Consider the following 16,123-nt stretch of genomic DNA (forward strand, 5'->3'; position numbering starts at 1 on the left):
GCTATCTAAATAAAAAAAATCAAATGTACAATTATATTTATATTAAATACCATCAGATTTTATATTTAAATGATACATTATATTTATATTATATATTGTATGCATGCAGATTATATACATACAGGTATATATATTATATACACATGGGTAACACTATATTTTACAATGTCCTTGTTACAAGTTATAGTTACTGTAGTGATAACTATAAATTGTGTATATCACATTGTGTATACAAAAGAATATATAAATTTGGGTTCATAATTATATATCCAGAATTATATTTATGCATTCAGATAAATTAGCCCATATTATATGAGATATTCTATCGCAAAGGCTGTGGTTGTCCGAGATGCGCACACATAACTAGACAGAGCGCAGGCATCAATCACCCGCTCAGATCTTGTCTGATGGTATTAAAGCACTGTCCAGTCGGCAGGTGATGATCTCTCCAGTGACGTCTGCGCTACTGAGCCCCCTTCCAGACACTCCGAGGGGAATTAGCCTCTAGTAATGACTTTCATCATTATTATTCCTACCATGCATAAGGAGGGGTTTTTAAATAATTGTCTAAATTGCACATCATGACTCTAATGCATGCATATGCACATATAAGTAAGGGACACACATAATGTCAGGATGGATAATGCCGTAGTGTTAATGCTAAATAATTGGCAAGCGTCAAGGTGTGTGACTGTGCATTTTGGTGGTATTTTTACAGCTTTGAGAAGCTTGATGTTTTTTGAGAGGATAAATATTCAATCAATTGGTTAGGTTCCTCTCAAAACATGGTATGAAGAATATTTATCAGTTTACAATGTGTAAATACAGCAATGGGACTTCTAGAGCTGAATTTACATGTGCATAGAGTTCATAAAATAATACACTTAAGTGACATTATTAGGACATAAAAAGAATGCATAATTTTCTTCAGGAAATATTCTTGTAGATAGAATTATGTAAACTTTTTAAGGGTATCCCTACCCATTTAAAGTTGACCTGAAAAGGAAGTTGTAGTAGTCTTTTCTTCCCCAATTGTCTATTTCTGATTTAAACGGCTTCTCGAACAAGAAAAAAATGGATGGTTTGCTATTGGTGGATCTCATGTGAGTGACAGGTTGCCCCGCCCACACGCCAGTAAACATGTCATCAGAGAAGAGAAGAAATATTTCTGCAAGAGGAGGGGAAATTATTATGATTAAAGATTATGAGGAACACGAATGAAAATCATTTATAATAAATACTACAATATTCCATAAAAAAGAGAATTGTCAATTTTGATTTCATGATGAATTTAACCATGTATATAAAGAGCAACTGCTTGATTGTTAAATCGTCGAAAAATGTATAGTACATCCTACTTTACCTGCAAACATTCAGTATACTCATGTAAAGCAATATAGCAAATCTTGGCGGCGTGATGGTTTACATCATCTCAAAAATCTAAACTATATTTCTGCACATAAAGTTGGATATATTATATCCAAATGTTTTTGCATACGTACAGTATACTCATGTGAGCTAATATACTTAAAAGCAAATGTCAACTACCTGATTTTTTATTTTGTATGTTATCGCCCCGCTCTTTGTATAAATTTGGATATACAAGTATGTCCAACTTTATCCGCATACAATATATGTTACTCACATACATTATATTCACATACGGTGAAATATATATTGTACAGCAAATTTCAACTTCTTGATTGCTTGTATCGTCACAAAATGTAAATGATATTATCGCCCAGCTCTAATCTGCTAAATGCGACTATAAGGCATGAAGATATTCAGATATTATAAAAATTAACATGATTTTTTGTAAAGTAGCTCTGAAATAATATGTATTGTGAAAAGCGATGTACAAATAAATTTGATTTGGTATTTAAAGGGGCTGTATGTAGAACTCAGAAACCTTTGTTATATAGTGACACCAGTGGGTGTTAAGTGAACTGCAGCCAGCAACGTATTGCTCTTGCTCACAGGAGACTGAACATACTCTTTTAGTTCTTTTTTTTTTTCTTCTTAATTTCGCACTGCGATTCACCGGCATCATGTCGACAGAAGAGGTAATTCAATTTACATTGATTTGAAGTATAAAGACTTTAGTTTGAACTAATCCCTTTTGTTTGGATGACGCATTGCTTGTAAAGTACCGAATAGCTCTTTCGGCATTATGCTGAACATTGTAAGCATTTATTTCATTGAATGGAAGTGAGGCTCTCGGGAGCGTAAACGTCACTTCCATTTGATTTTCCTGGCGAAACCTTCCCATTAAAAAACAGTCTACAGGCTTTCATAGACAGTCGGGAAAGTCTTGTTTTTTTTACCTTTTGTTACAAGCTGTTCACACATTGACAATACAAGAAGAAATTAATACATAACATATAGCCCATTTAAGTTATTAGTATATTCTGTTGCCTATATGGCCCGGGCCATGTTGCTATGTAGTTGCTAAGGTGTTGCTAGGCAGTTGCTAGGGTGTCTGTGGTGTTTCTAAATGGTTGCAAAGTCAAAAAGTCAGTACTGTAAGGGGCTTATTGGGATGCTCAAACAAACTGAGCACTGTTTTGATCGAGTTGCAGCGTTTACACTTTCCAGGGAATACACTTACAAATGGCTTATTTATCCTAGTTGCCTCTGCATATTAAGCTGGAGAAAGTATTCAAACAGTGAAAAAAAAATATCACGTCTAAATAGAAAGGGCATTTAATATACCATCATCTATTAGCAGACATTAAAGCGGCGAGATAAAGGAGGGATGAGAGATGCAAAAAGCTCAGATCGCTTTAATGAACTCACCCTTGGGTTTAAGAGGGAACATAGAAATCAACACACACACACACACACCTGAGTGCAAGGAGAGTATGGAATGTCAATTAATTCTAAAAAAAAATTTGTTTGTTTTTCTTTCTAACCTAATTTCAGGGGTGCAGGCTGAATATACTAAAGTCAAGGCTTACATTTATTTTAATTGTCTTTTAAAAAATAATGTCCAAAAGTATTTAATGTGTACTCATGTTCAGTTTGTGTTATATTGTGTATGTGACAAAGTGATTTACAGAGGATTTGTTTTTATAACAATGATCTCATTATCTTTTATGTGGAAACAAATATTCGGCAGCACACTGTGTGACAGCAGGATATATGAATCACTGGAGTTTGTGATTTCACAATAGCAAGATGTCCTCAGTCAGCAAAACGCTTCAAAGACACTACAGGGTCACTTTAAGGTCACTTTTTGAAGGAAAGTTCGGGTCTGTGACTTTCTTTGAACGTGTTCTCTTCAAAAGCTTAATAGATCTAAAATAATGGTATCAGACAGATGTTTCTGATAGGAAAGAACCAAGACAAACTGAAGCTGGATACTGTGATCAGTGTTCACAATGAATTAGACGCCATTGTAGCCGTCATGGTTGAGGAGGAAACAGCAAAAAACATTATTTTCTGAATTTGAGTGGCCAGGGACTTTTGTGTTGCCTGTCATGTTGTATGCTGATTACGCAGTAGGAAAAGCTCTGAAATCGATTCATGCTTGAAGAAAAAAATTGCATAAAAAAAATCTAGATGGCACTACAGAAACAGGCTAATGTCTCATTAGCATCTGGTATTGGCATCCAATTTAGTGATTCGATCACAAGGCGGCACTGCTAAATACAGATGTAAACTATGTGTTTTACACTGCAAAAATCATTTTCTTAAAGTCCTTGTGGTGAAAATAAAGCTTTTAAATGTTGTTTATATGTCTATGTGGTGTTTTTAATATGCTTTAAGACAAACCACGTGTAAATTCAAAAGTCAACACCATTGCTGAGTATTTTCGACGGGAGACGGGAGTCTGAAACTATGGTTTGAAATCGCTGGCGTTTCTGACGTCACAAACTACCTTGTAACCAATCACATCAACGTGTGATCGTCAACGAGTGGATCTCTGAGCTGAGTGAGTGAGTGGAGGCAGGGCTCATTTGCATATTCATAGAACCGCATATACTAAATGAGGCAAGGGTGTAGAGTTACATTAAAGATATTTTAAGGCATTACAAAATTAAATTCAATGAAAAAACTTTAATATATGTCATTTTGGTGATCAAAGGTGAGTGTTAAAGGATAAAATGATTGACTACAGGGGGACTTTAAGTCCGGTTATTAGTCGGTATTTCATCTGTTTAAGAAATGATGTTTTTATAAACAACTTTGTTAAAGCTCACAGGTGAACAGCTTGATGTGAAAAGCCGTTTCAGCCGTTTTCCTTTGTGTTTAATCTGCAAAGCGTATGGTGCTGCCTCATAAGCACTGATCATGTAATTTTTATTTATTGTTTTATTTTTATTTTTATTATTAAGTTGTACTCTACACGGATTACCCTTGGATTGTCAGTAAATGACCTCTTTTTGCACCAAAATCCATCTTGTCATGTCATGCCTTCCTGACTCCTCTCTAATCCTCGAACTACAGCACCTGGCTTTGGACAGTCCCAAAGTCTGTCCTTTGCAACAGATAGATTTCAAATAATTGTACTTTTAATTGTGTGGCCATTGCAAATGCTTGTTTTTTACACTTCTTCCCTTGACAGTAGAGCCAGAAAGACTAAGTGTCCTCCATTTTTGAAAGAGTGCCACATAATTAACAATAACCAGGTTTATATTTTTGACATGCCCTTGAAATTAATCCAATTAATGTGTGGAGAGGAGGCTTAACCAACTTAGTGCTAAACAGTGTGTGAATTATTAGCTTAGCTTGAGGTATTATGCATGAGTCACATGGATGCTTGTTTCACGGAATTAAAAAAATAGGTATTGTGACTTTTTATTCTGACTTTTTCCTTGCAATACCGAGCTCAGAGAGAATTCAATGATAAAAAGGTCAGAATTGTGAGATATATATAAACTACCAATTCTGAATTTTTATCTTGCAATTCAGAGTTTATAACTCGCAATTCTAACTTTTTTTTTTCTTCAGAGTGAGATATAAACTCGCAATTGCAAGGTAAAGTCTGAATTGTGAGATCTGAGCAATAAACTTGCTGAATTTTGTTTATATTTTGCAATTCTGATTTTTTTGTCAGAAATGTGAATTTGTCTCGGGGAAAAAAGGGGGAAAAAGTCTGAATTGCATGATACAAACTGGCAATTCTGACTACTTTCTCAAAATTCTGAGATATAAACTTGCAATTGCAAGTTATAAAGTCCGAATTGCAAGAAAAAAGTCAGAATTGCAAGAAAAAAAATCTGAATTGTGAGTTTATATCTTGCAAATTTGAGGAAAAAAGTCATAATTGTGAGATATAAGCTTGGAATTGTGACAATTACCTTTTTTTTTTAAACTTCTATTCAGTAATGGAAACAAGCTTCCATAGGATGCAACTCTTTGGGGTGTTTAAAAATCCTTTACCCACTGCTCAAGCACCCCAATCTGAAGAGCACAATGCTAGCAGCAACACTCAGACACTGAACACAGTGTGACTCATTAAGCCCATAAAGAGCGAACAACCTCTTTTTGTTCTCTTTGAAAATCCACTTGAAACCAGAGTCACGTAGCATGCGATCTGCCCAGAGAGATGCTGAACACTTCACAGGGCAGGAGGGCTCTTATTTCGGTACGGATGTGCGGCACCTTGAGCGCTGTGGCCGACAGCTGTTGTCATGGTATCAACCCGGGCAGCGGGTGCTCAAGTGCTTCCACAAACAGGGTACTTTTACGAATCTTTACCTCAGGATGTATATGCAGGTTGTGGAGAGACTTGTGCAAATAGCATGATAGAATCTTTTGAGCTTCTTTACTAAGCAGAGACTTCATGCTTGCCTGGGATCTATTTGACTGATACGCCACCCGGGGTGATTTGGGTCTTAAAGCACAAATTATTATGCCACAGAGTTGTGTAAGAGTATTTTTGATATTTGGTCCTCTTTGCAGTATATTCTGGCTAAGAACTGCTTACACTGAAAAAATTATAAGTTTGGAAACCGTTTTCACTCTTTCACTCACAAACGGCAAGTAACACATTGAATGAAACGTCTGAAGTAGAAAAGGTAACACTTTAATTTGTGACATATTACATACTTCATCTACTTACTATAGTAATATTATGACAAGTAACTAACCCTAAAACAAAACCCTAACCGTAACTCTATAGTAAGTACATGCAGTTCATTAATTTTACTCAGTACTTATGTGAGTAAGTACAATGTAACTTACATCACCTTAAAATAAAGCTAAATATGAAATGTTTTACCTAAAGGCGAAACTCGTTTCATTCAGGGTGTCTTCAAAGGCGGCAATATATACGCAGAATCTGTGTGCAGGGCTCATAACTACTGCATGAATACAGTGAAATTTATTATGAAACTATATCTGATAACTGTAACCTCGGTTATAAACATTTTAACATTATTATCAAAGCAGAATAAGCTTTTTGTAGACTGCAGCCTATGAACTTGTGATCTCTAGCTTGTGCTGTCTGCATGAATCACCTTATTCTACATGCACCTCAAACAAGCCATGATAGGTCATTCGAGTCAGTCTATTCAACCCTTTAATGAATGCTCTAAGTCAACATGAAATCAGAACTGACCCTATTTACTTTCCTAATGCATGTGCATGGTCTCATTGTGAACGATTCACTGGTGCATGTTGATTCAAATAAAATAAAATAAATGATTATCTTTATAATTAAGCAAAATAACTTGCCAACTTTCCTTCTCAGATGACATCATTAATCCCTTTTACTTTCAGCCCTTTCTCTCGCCAACCTCCCTCTATTCTGGTTAGAGATCATGGATTGTAATATTGTCAAATATTATTACAATTTAAAAGAACTGTTCTCTATTTTAATATATTTTAAAATGTAATTCATTCTTGTGATGTCAAAGCCGCTTTTCAGCTTCTTTACTCCAGTCTTTAGTGTCACATGATCCTTCACAAATCATTCTAATATGATGATTTCAAGAAACAATTATTATAATTATCAATGTTGAAAACATTCATTCTCCTTAATATTTTTAGCTGTTCAAAATAAATGGACAACAAAAAATGAGTCAGAGTCTTGCAGTTTAGACTAAGTCTGCCATTCATGTTGACTTTAAAGCTACAATGTGTAGGAATCACTCCCATCTAGCGGTGAAATTGTATATGACTACCAACTGAATATTACTCTCTAGCCCCTCCCGTTCCGAGGGCGTTTTAACTCCTACGGTGGCCGCAGTAATCTCCCCCTCGCACTCGCACTCGTCACGGTGCCACTGAGTGTAAAAACGCGAAAGGCGACCAGGTATGTCCCTCTTTGGCTAATGTATTTTCAAGATGGAGGCGCAACATGGCTTCCGCCATTCGAGCAGCTCACCCCTATGTATTATAAATGGCAGATTTACGCTTACGGGAATACTTGATTAGTTGGTAGAAGTAATTATACATTAATGAGCACATATAATTTTGAAAGAACAAAGTGTTTTTTGCCAAGAATCAAGTTTAAAAAAAATACACAGTGTAGCTTTAATGAATGTTTGTTATGTTTAAAAATGTCTTTCCTCCCATCTTAACACAAGTTTTAAAGCCCTGCTTTACTGAATGCGACAATCTGTGACAGACCAAGGGATCAAAGCAGTTTATCATGCAGGGCATTCACCGGCGGCGTCTACGCGGCGTGACCAGCACTGATTTCCAAAAGCTCAATGTAAAAATGTAAAGCTCATTTGCCCAGGCAGGAAAAAGTGCTTTGGCGTAGGTGATCTAAGCCTCAGTATATTATTAGTGGTTCTTCTCTCGCTCTCAACCTTCCTCACCTTCGCAGATCCGGGTCTACAGGGACCTGCTGCTGGTAGGGGATCTGACTGTATTGAAGGCTTTTGAAAGGCAAAACCTATCCTAGGATGGGAAAAACAGTCTCAGACTACTTGCTTGCTTATGCAAGGGTCATCCCCAAGTACCCACCTGGATTAACCTGGCCCAGCTCTCGCAATGTAAGTACATGGAAATCAAAAGTAAATACAGACTGATATTGAGCTTGCCTTCTCAAGGCAATGCAGCATTTTAAAGCTATATTTTTGCCCTCAATAAGATTTTCTTGCATTGTGACACTATTTTAAAGTGCCCCTATAATGCTTTTGTGTAATGTGCAATGTGCGAATGTAAACATTCTGCAAAGTTTCAGAGATTAAAGTGTGTGATAAATGGAGTTATTGTCTCCCTAAAGAATGTATGATTCTGATAAAAGTACAATTCCAGTCTTACTTGCAGCATAAACATATGTAGGAACATTTGCATAATTCCAGTCTATGGTTTTCATTGGCTGCCCACAAACAACGACTAATTTGCTCCGCCCTCAAACACTGTAGTTGTAGCTTGGAAGAGTTTGGTTCGTATTAGAGATGCACCGATTTCAATTTTCTAGGCCGATTCCGATTTCCGATTTTTCATCAAGTTTGACCTGCCGATACCGATTTTAGCCGATTCCGATTTTATTTTTTCTAACCACTTTAAAACACACACAAATGTTTTTTGTCTATGTTTTCTTTAATAGAACATTTTGCATGGAATATAGAACATTCAAACAAATAATTACTCCAGGTGTGGGAAATTCACACACATTAAAGTGAAAAAAAAAAAACATTTCCTTCTTTTCACATCCAATACCCCCCCCCCCCCCCCCCCCCCCCCCCCCATATATGAAATAATATAAAAATAACAAATAAAAATAAAATAAATAGCCAATAGCCTTGTAGTATAAATATATTTCTAACACACACACAGGCCTATTGCAATCACTTGTACATCAATGGCAGGTTTTTCTTCGCGAACAGAAGCATTTCTGTTTTGTCCCCAGATAGTCTGTTTCTTCTGTCATCTGCCACATGTCCGGCCAGGCTAAACAAGCGCTCACTGTCGACGCTTGTACAAGGTGCACAGAGGTAAGCTCGGGCAAGTGGAGCAAGTGCAGGGAAACGACCGTTTCACACTGTAAACGAGCGGCGCGTGAACGACAGTTTCACATGGCAAACGTGAGAGGCGCGTGAACGACCGTGAGTGGCGCGTCAGCGTAAATGCATCATCACAGCAGCTGCTAGCCGCCGGAGTATTACTGGAAGCGTTTACAAAAGCTGCTACAAAAGTCTCGGCGCCGAAACCCGCGATTCACTGCTGCTCACGCGACGTTCCTGCTTGAAGCTCGCGCGCTTCTCTTTGACCGGTTTTAAAAATCGGCATTGGTCAGAGTGATCGGCCGGTCACCGATTACGGCCGATCACGTGAAAATCGGCCGATTCCGATCACCAGCCGATCAATCGGTGCATCCCTAGTTCGTATTATTGAAATAATGAGAAGATGCTATTTTCTGCGCTGCAAAAGCAAATCCACTTCCAAAGGATGAGAACTCACGCTCTAATTAATACGGTAAAACCATTGGGATCGTTAATGTTCTTAAGGAAGCCTACAGAGCTGAAATTCAGATATAGTAATTGGCATTTTGTTTCCGACACATGCTGTAAGCGGTAGACCGATCACAACGGACTTGGCCATCCGACCAATCAGAGCAGAGCAGAGCAGGGGCATGGAGAGGAGGAGTTTAGAGAGGCTGAATCCTTTACTGAACGGTTTCAGACACTGTGAGAAAAGAGGTGATACTGCAATGCATATTATGAGAAAATTAAAGTGTCAAGACTTTGGATGTATGTAAACCTGTTGTAGGACACCTCAAAAACTAAATTAGGAACCTCTAAAATAGCATAATAGGGGCACTTTAAATCACAAGTAAACACATATTCCCAAATAAACTGTAATGTTTCTAGACATCTTTTGGAATTTCCATTATTCTTAACGGTGATTCTCGTTATATTCTCTCTTACAATTATGCTATTTAAACCAAATCAATTATAGGCATTACGACAAATACTACCATTCTTTAATAATTAAAATAATAAAATATAGTTACAAAGTAAATAAACAATATTTTACTATAATTTAATAAATGTATTTAATTTTCCTGATACCTCGTGCCTTATCTTTAATATACTGGGTGACGTTTGAGAATATATGAAGAAAATCAATGCCTATTAGTCAGGAATGCACCCAGTGTATTTTAGCAAATGCATTGTGAAAAATGGAATGAGGATGTTTTTCACACCACATGGTCATTAATTTACATTAGTCTGCAGCAGAAAACCTGCACAGGTTGTGTTTTTCCCCATTGATGTTGAATAAAAATGCATCTTCAGGTCTGTTAACACCTGTTCCAAAATCACAGATGCACAATGCCATGCCAAGCTGCAATTTGTCTCTGTTTGGCCCAAAAACATGAACGCATACAGCAGTCTTGGACATCTGCTTGCCAGAGATGAAAATTCAAACAATGTACAGAATCATTAAATCCACAACAGAGACACGAGGCTCCTTTCCAGGAGGAATAGGCTACTTGTGATGTGTTGGATAAGCTTTTCTGATACTTATTTCTCAGATGAATGTTAGGGCTGCCAAAGTTAACACATTCATTTATAAGATTATTTAAATATGTTTCACCTACTTACATTTATTTAACACTTGACTAGTATTTGGAATAGTGTGTCTTGGAATAATGTCTTTGGAATAATCTTCCTGTTAGGAAATGTGAAATATTACCCCAGTTAACAGGGAACGAGAACTTTGGTTAACGTTCTGGCAAATGAATTATGTTCTATCAATGTTATGAACAAATATTATTCCAGTAACAGTTATCTGGTCTTTAATAATGTGATCAAAACATTAGCACAAGAACCTTATTTATACATTGTTCATGGAATATTTTTTCCTGAAATGTTTCAGTTGGATGCTCGTTTTAATGTTTTTTTTTAACGTTCCCATAATGTTTGCAAGATACTAAAAATGGAATGTTCCCATAACGTTTGTATAACCATGAACTTTTTTTAAAAACATTTAATCAACTTGATGGTTTTGAACATTCAGAAATAACGTTTTCATATCTTAATGGAACGTTAGCAAAATGTTCTTAGAAAATATTTTTGTTTGCTGGGACACTTCATTACCTTCATTTTTTGAAGGTGGACTTCCAACTTGGAAACTTGATTTCACTGATATACAGATATGTTTGGAAAGAAACTTTTCAGCAAATTCCACATTTTAAGACAACAAAAAACGAATTAGTTGTGTTTTTATGATTAACCATGATAAGTATTGATCTCCCTGATGATTCATTGCCCTCATAGTTTGCATGTAATTCACATAATATATTATATTTGCATATCTGTGTGTGGAAAATGCTGACAGCATGCTCTTCAGCTGCCTGGTATATTCCATCACTTGTCATTCTTATGGCATATTTGAAGAGGATCTGACTCTGACCTTGACAAACATTATTTTGGGCTCAATGAGTCAGCAGTTCTCTGATTTAATGACACCATACTGAACAGCAATACGTTTGTAAAAGATAAAAATATTCATTAGATATTTTATTTTATTGACTTACACAAAGGATGTAAGAAAGACTGAGGGCCCTATTTTAACGATCTGAAACGCAAGTGTCAAAGTGCAAAGCGCAAGTAACTTTGTGGGCGGATCCCGGCGCTGTTGCTATTTTCCCAGAGGGATAAAGGACTCTTGCGCCCGACGCAAATCTAAAAGGGGTTGGTCTGAAGTAGCTTCATTATTCATAGGTGTGGTTTGGGCGTAACGTGAAATAAACCAATCAGAGCGTCCTCTCACATTCCCTTTAAGAGCATGCGCGCTTGTTCCGTGGCGGATTGCTATTATAACGGCGGATTTGCCAGCGCACGCCAGGACCGGTTCACAGCCGAGGAAACCGACGTTCTCGTCAGGGCTGTAAAACACAGAGAAGTGACATTGGGGATGATGGGAGAAACCCACCCAAATTAGCTTCGGTTAAACAGGCGTATCATTTGGGTAGTAAATGTGTAGCCTAATCTAGATTTTTTTTATTTTTTTTATCTAGATAGATCTTTTTCACATCTTCATGGACACAACAATGATTTCCCTCGTGTGTTAATATTTTTCCTTGTAATAATGTATGATTTGCAAAAATGAAAACTGCTGCATCTGTTTATAGAGAATCAAAGTGGATGCGCGTTAACATTATGGCCAAGCACGCGCCCTTAAAATACCATATGACTAACGCGCAACGCGCCACTGTCTTTAGACTGTTTTTTTCCTGGTCAATGGCGCAATTGCTTTCTAAAACTGGAAAATAGCACCATGGAAGTTTTGCGCCGGAACACGCCTTCTCTTTGCGCTGAACCGCCCCCGCGAGCGCAAGTTCATTTCCTAATTTACCGACGTGCGTCTGTGGAGGGAAAAGTCCGCTGTGCGCGGGTGCAAAATAGGAATGATACATGCGTCGGTGTTCAAAGTCAATTGCGCTGGGTGCAAGATAGGGCCCTGAATGTATGTTCACTCATAATGAAGTGACATTTTGAAAATAGACTTTTGTGGAAAAAGAGTAGGTTCTTCCTGGTAAAATGGCATGGAAAGCTTCTAATGGGGCTCTAAGGTGCATGTTTTTTTTTTTTTTAATGCAGGTATTGACTTAAGAAATATTTCAATTTTTTATCAAATTGTTTTACTGTAACTTAAAAAAAAAATTAAATCCAGGTTTTGAAACAGAATCATTAACATGAACAAAGTCATGTCCATTTACTGCTGATATTTTCTTGAGGGATTTCCTTTGACCAGCTCTTTTGAGAACGTGCCTTCCTGTTGTTGTTGTTGTTGTTGTTGTTGTTGTTGTTCTCGATTATGTTTCAAACTTTTTTAAATCATTTCTTTGCATTTCAAACAGAGCTTATAATTAGCACCTAACACACAAATCACACATGTATAACATGTGTTTTCTGAGAGTTGTGGTGAGAGCGGGGCCTTGATTAGTTGAGTGTCAATGGAGTGCGCTGAAGGGCTTCTCAGAACAGTCTACCTACTTGAACAGCTCGAGCTGATTACAATAATCAAATAAAAATCTGAAATAAATAATTGCTCTGTTCGCCGGCAAGTGAAGAGTGCTCAGCACGACTGAGAGGAAGTGATCACGAAATGGCATCTTAGTTTTTGTACTGACTGATGAAAACTATAGCAATATTCATTAGTAATGTCTGAAAAAGCTATATTAACTTTTTTTTTTTTTTTTTTTGAAAAAGAACCCAGGAAAATGTTTTCTCAAAGGTTGCCCAATCAAAAATCTCTCAGTTATTTGTAAATGAATCACTTCTGTCAGGACCACTATCGTATACGATTGACAATTAGCATACAGTTAGGATTGACGATATGGTTCTGGTCTGGGCAAGAACTCAGTCTAGCATGGATAAGCAATAACCCCCTTAGGATAAACAGAACAGAACCAACATGACTGTATTGCAGATATCATTAATTAATTTTAATGTACAACATAATAAGATCATTTTAGTCTGATTCAGGGGTAATCAGAATGCCGGATCCTGACTGGACGAGAGGTGGAGCTGGGGATGGAGGAGGGTAATTTGCTCCTGAGAAACACGATAGCTGCTTATAATACTGAAGGAGCTAATATATGAATACAGTGATAGGCGTCGTATTCCTATAGGTAGACCTGGATCAGCTGAGAGTCAGCTGATGCGAGCTTGAATAACGTGACCCGCCAGAACTGATGCTACGCTTGATTTTTGTCTCGGATGTTTCTACTAAAATTCCTTCTAAAATCTGTTACACAAATGAGAATTTAAACTTACATATCTTATAACTAAACCATTAAAGGAAAGTTGTGGAAGTTTGGTATCTCAATTTATATCAGGGACGCACAATATATCGGCCACCATATCGGTACCAGCCGATATATGTTCATTTTGAATGTTATCAGCCCGATAAGAAAATTAGGCCGATATATTAAAGCCGATAAATAATGGATTAGTTCCTTCAGCTGAGACACTTCACATGCGGATTGTTCGGCTGTTATGCCTGACGAATGTATGCGTTTGTTTACTTGGGTCTAAAAAAAGACAGTGAGATGAAGTAAAAAGTTAAGATAAGTTGATGCTACTCTCTGTGGTAATGTGATCCTTACTAAATACAACAGTGCTGTCATATAGACTACATAAACTTATGATGAGAACATCATAAGTGTGTGCTTGGGACATGGCTTTTAATGGTGAGACTTTTGTTTTTGTAATCAGGTTCTCAAATTATATAAACATTTGGATTTAGATTTATCGGCCAATACTGTATATCAGTTATCGACTTACAAATATAAAGAATTATCGATTATCTGTATTGTCCAAAATGTTCATATTGGTGCATGATCTCTAATTTATATAAAGATAAAAATAATTTATGAACTCAGTCCATGCAAAGCTAAAAACAAAAAGCTAAATTTTAAAATCAATACGGAACTTAACTGGTAACCAGTGAAGAGAAGCGAGAACACAGTCAGTAATCTGGCTGCCGCATTTTGTACCATTTGCAAACAATCTACAGCTGATTTAGGCAAACCCAGATAGAGCGAATTAAAGTAGTCCAACCTAGATGTTATCAAAGCATGAACAACAGTTTTGAGGTCCTTCTTGATTCATCTTGAGAGCATCATCTTGATTCTAGCAATAGATCTTAACTGAAAGAAACTGCTTTTCACAACAGCACTAATCTGCTTAACAAAATACAGTGGAATTCAAAATATCACCAAGATTTTTGACACGTGGCTGATGGGCCAAAGAAGATTAATTCAGTTTTATCGTTTTTTAGCTGTAAAAAGTTAATGTCCATCCAGCATTTTATGTCATGCAGACAGTCAAACAAACTAGACATAGAACAGCTATTATTTTTCACAGGAAGATAAATCTGTGTCGTCGGCATAGAAATAATATGATAAGTTGCGTCTCTCAATGATATGACCTTGAGGAAGCATATATAAAGAAAAAAGAAGAGGGCCCAAAATGGAACCCTGGGGAACATCATAGGAAATTTGCGCACAGGATGATAAACCCTTCTCTATGTTAACAGAAAAAGTTTTCTCCTTGAGGTAAGAGGCAAGCCACTCCAGCACAGGCCCCTGAATCCCAGCATGGTCGAGTCTTTGTAAAAGGATATCATGATCTAATTATAAATGTCTCTGTATTTTTAGAAAGTTTTGTCTATAGTTCTTTCGTTCTTTTTCTTGAGATTCTTACAGTCGCAATCTAGTCATCCAGTTAATGAACATGTATTTAATTTTAGGATCACAGCATGCAAGAAAAAAATTAACCTCTTCTAGAGATTCACCCAGCAGGAATCACTTGAGAGTTTCTCGTAATTTAAATAGGAAAAAAGCAATAAAATCAGAATGTAATTGCTAAAGTGCTCTACATCACAGGTCAATTAACTGCATCATCAAACTGAGAAAAAAAAAAAATTAACTCTAGAATGTTCTAAAACATTTCAGATGGGAAATATGACATCTGGAACAAAAACAATGCTCCGTTTCTTGCCATTGTTTTTTTTTTTATATTTGACTCAAAACCTTTATAGAAATATCTCTTCTACCAATTTTCCTGTCAACTGTAGTTAGTTTTAACTACAATAGTTTTAGCTTGAAATTTAAGTGTTACTTAACTTGAAATTAAGTGACAACTTTATTTATTTATTTAGATTATTTAAGTTGACCATCTCATATTTAATCCAGGAAGGTTATATTAACTCAAAATTTTAAGCTCTGATATCAAATTGCAACAATCACAAGCCCCAGTCTCTTTTTAACATGCTTGTTCAAATATTAAAAACCTAGCAACACAACATTATGCATTAGCAGTTTTATGGTTTGTATCTCCCACTCTTCAGCTTGACTTTGCATTGTGCTCCTTGTTGTAAATGTGAATCCCATTTTATCATAAAACTCTCCTGGAAGCAAATAAGCACAATTGTGGTTGTGCGAGATCTATTTTTTTTTTGCTTGGTTAAACACCTGCATATGCTGATGTGAAGTGCAGCTCGCTTACACTAGTTGCTCTGCATTTACATGTTTTTCAGCGCTTCACGGGTTTCACTAACTGCCATTAATGTCTGAGAGATTGCTGAATTTACCCACATGCTGTTCAACAGCATTCTCTCTATAATTTTATGGATAGTTTAAATTACATGCTAATTGTGATCACTACATAATCAGTGTGACATATAGTGTAATTTGATTGCATTACCA

General features: G+C 36.6%; 1 protein-coding gene across 1 annotated transcript in view; it reads right to left on the reverse strand.

The window, feature by feature from the left end:
* The window catches only part of LOC306985598 (uncharacterized protein), an 83,603-nt gene that overhangs the window by 54,201 nt on the left and 13,279 nt on the right, over positions 1–16,123 (reverse strand). The gene's annotated exons all lie outside the window — the stretch shown is intronic.

Source organism: Phoxinus phoxinus (genome assembly GCF_949152265.1).
Source record: "Phoxinus phoxinus genome assembly, chromosome: 18".
Taxonomy (NCBI): Eukaryota; Metazoa; Chordata; class Actinopteri; order Cypriniformes; family Leuciscidae; genus Phoxinus; species Phoxinus phoxinus.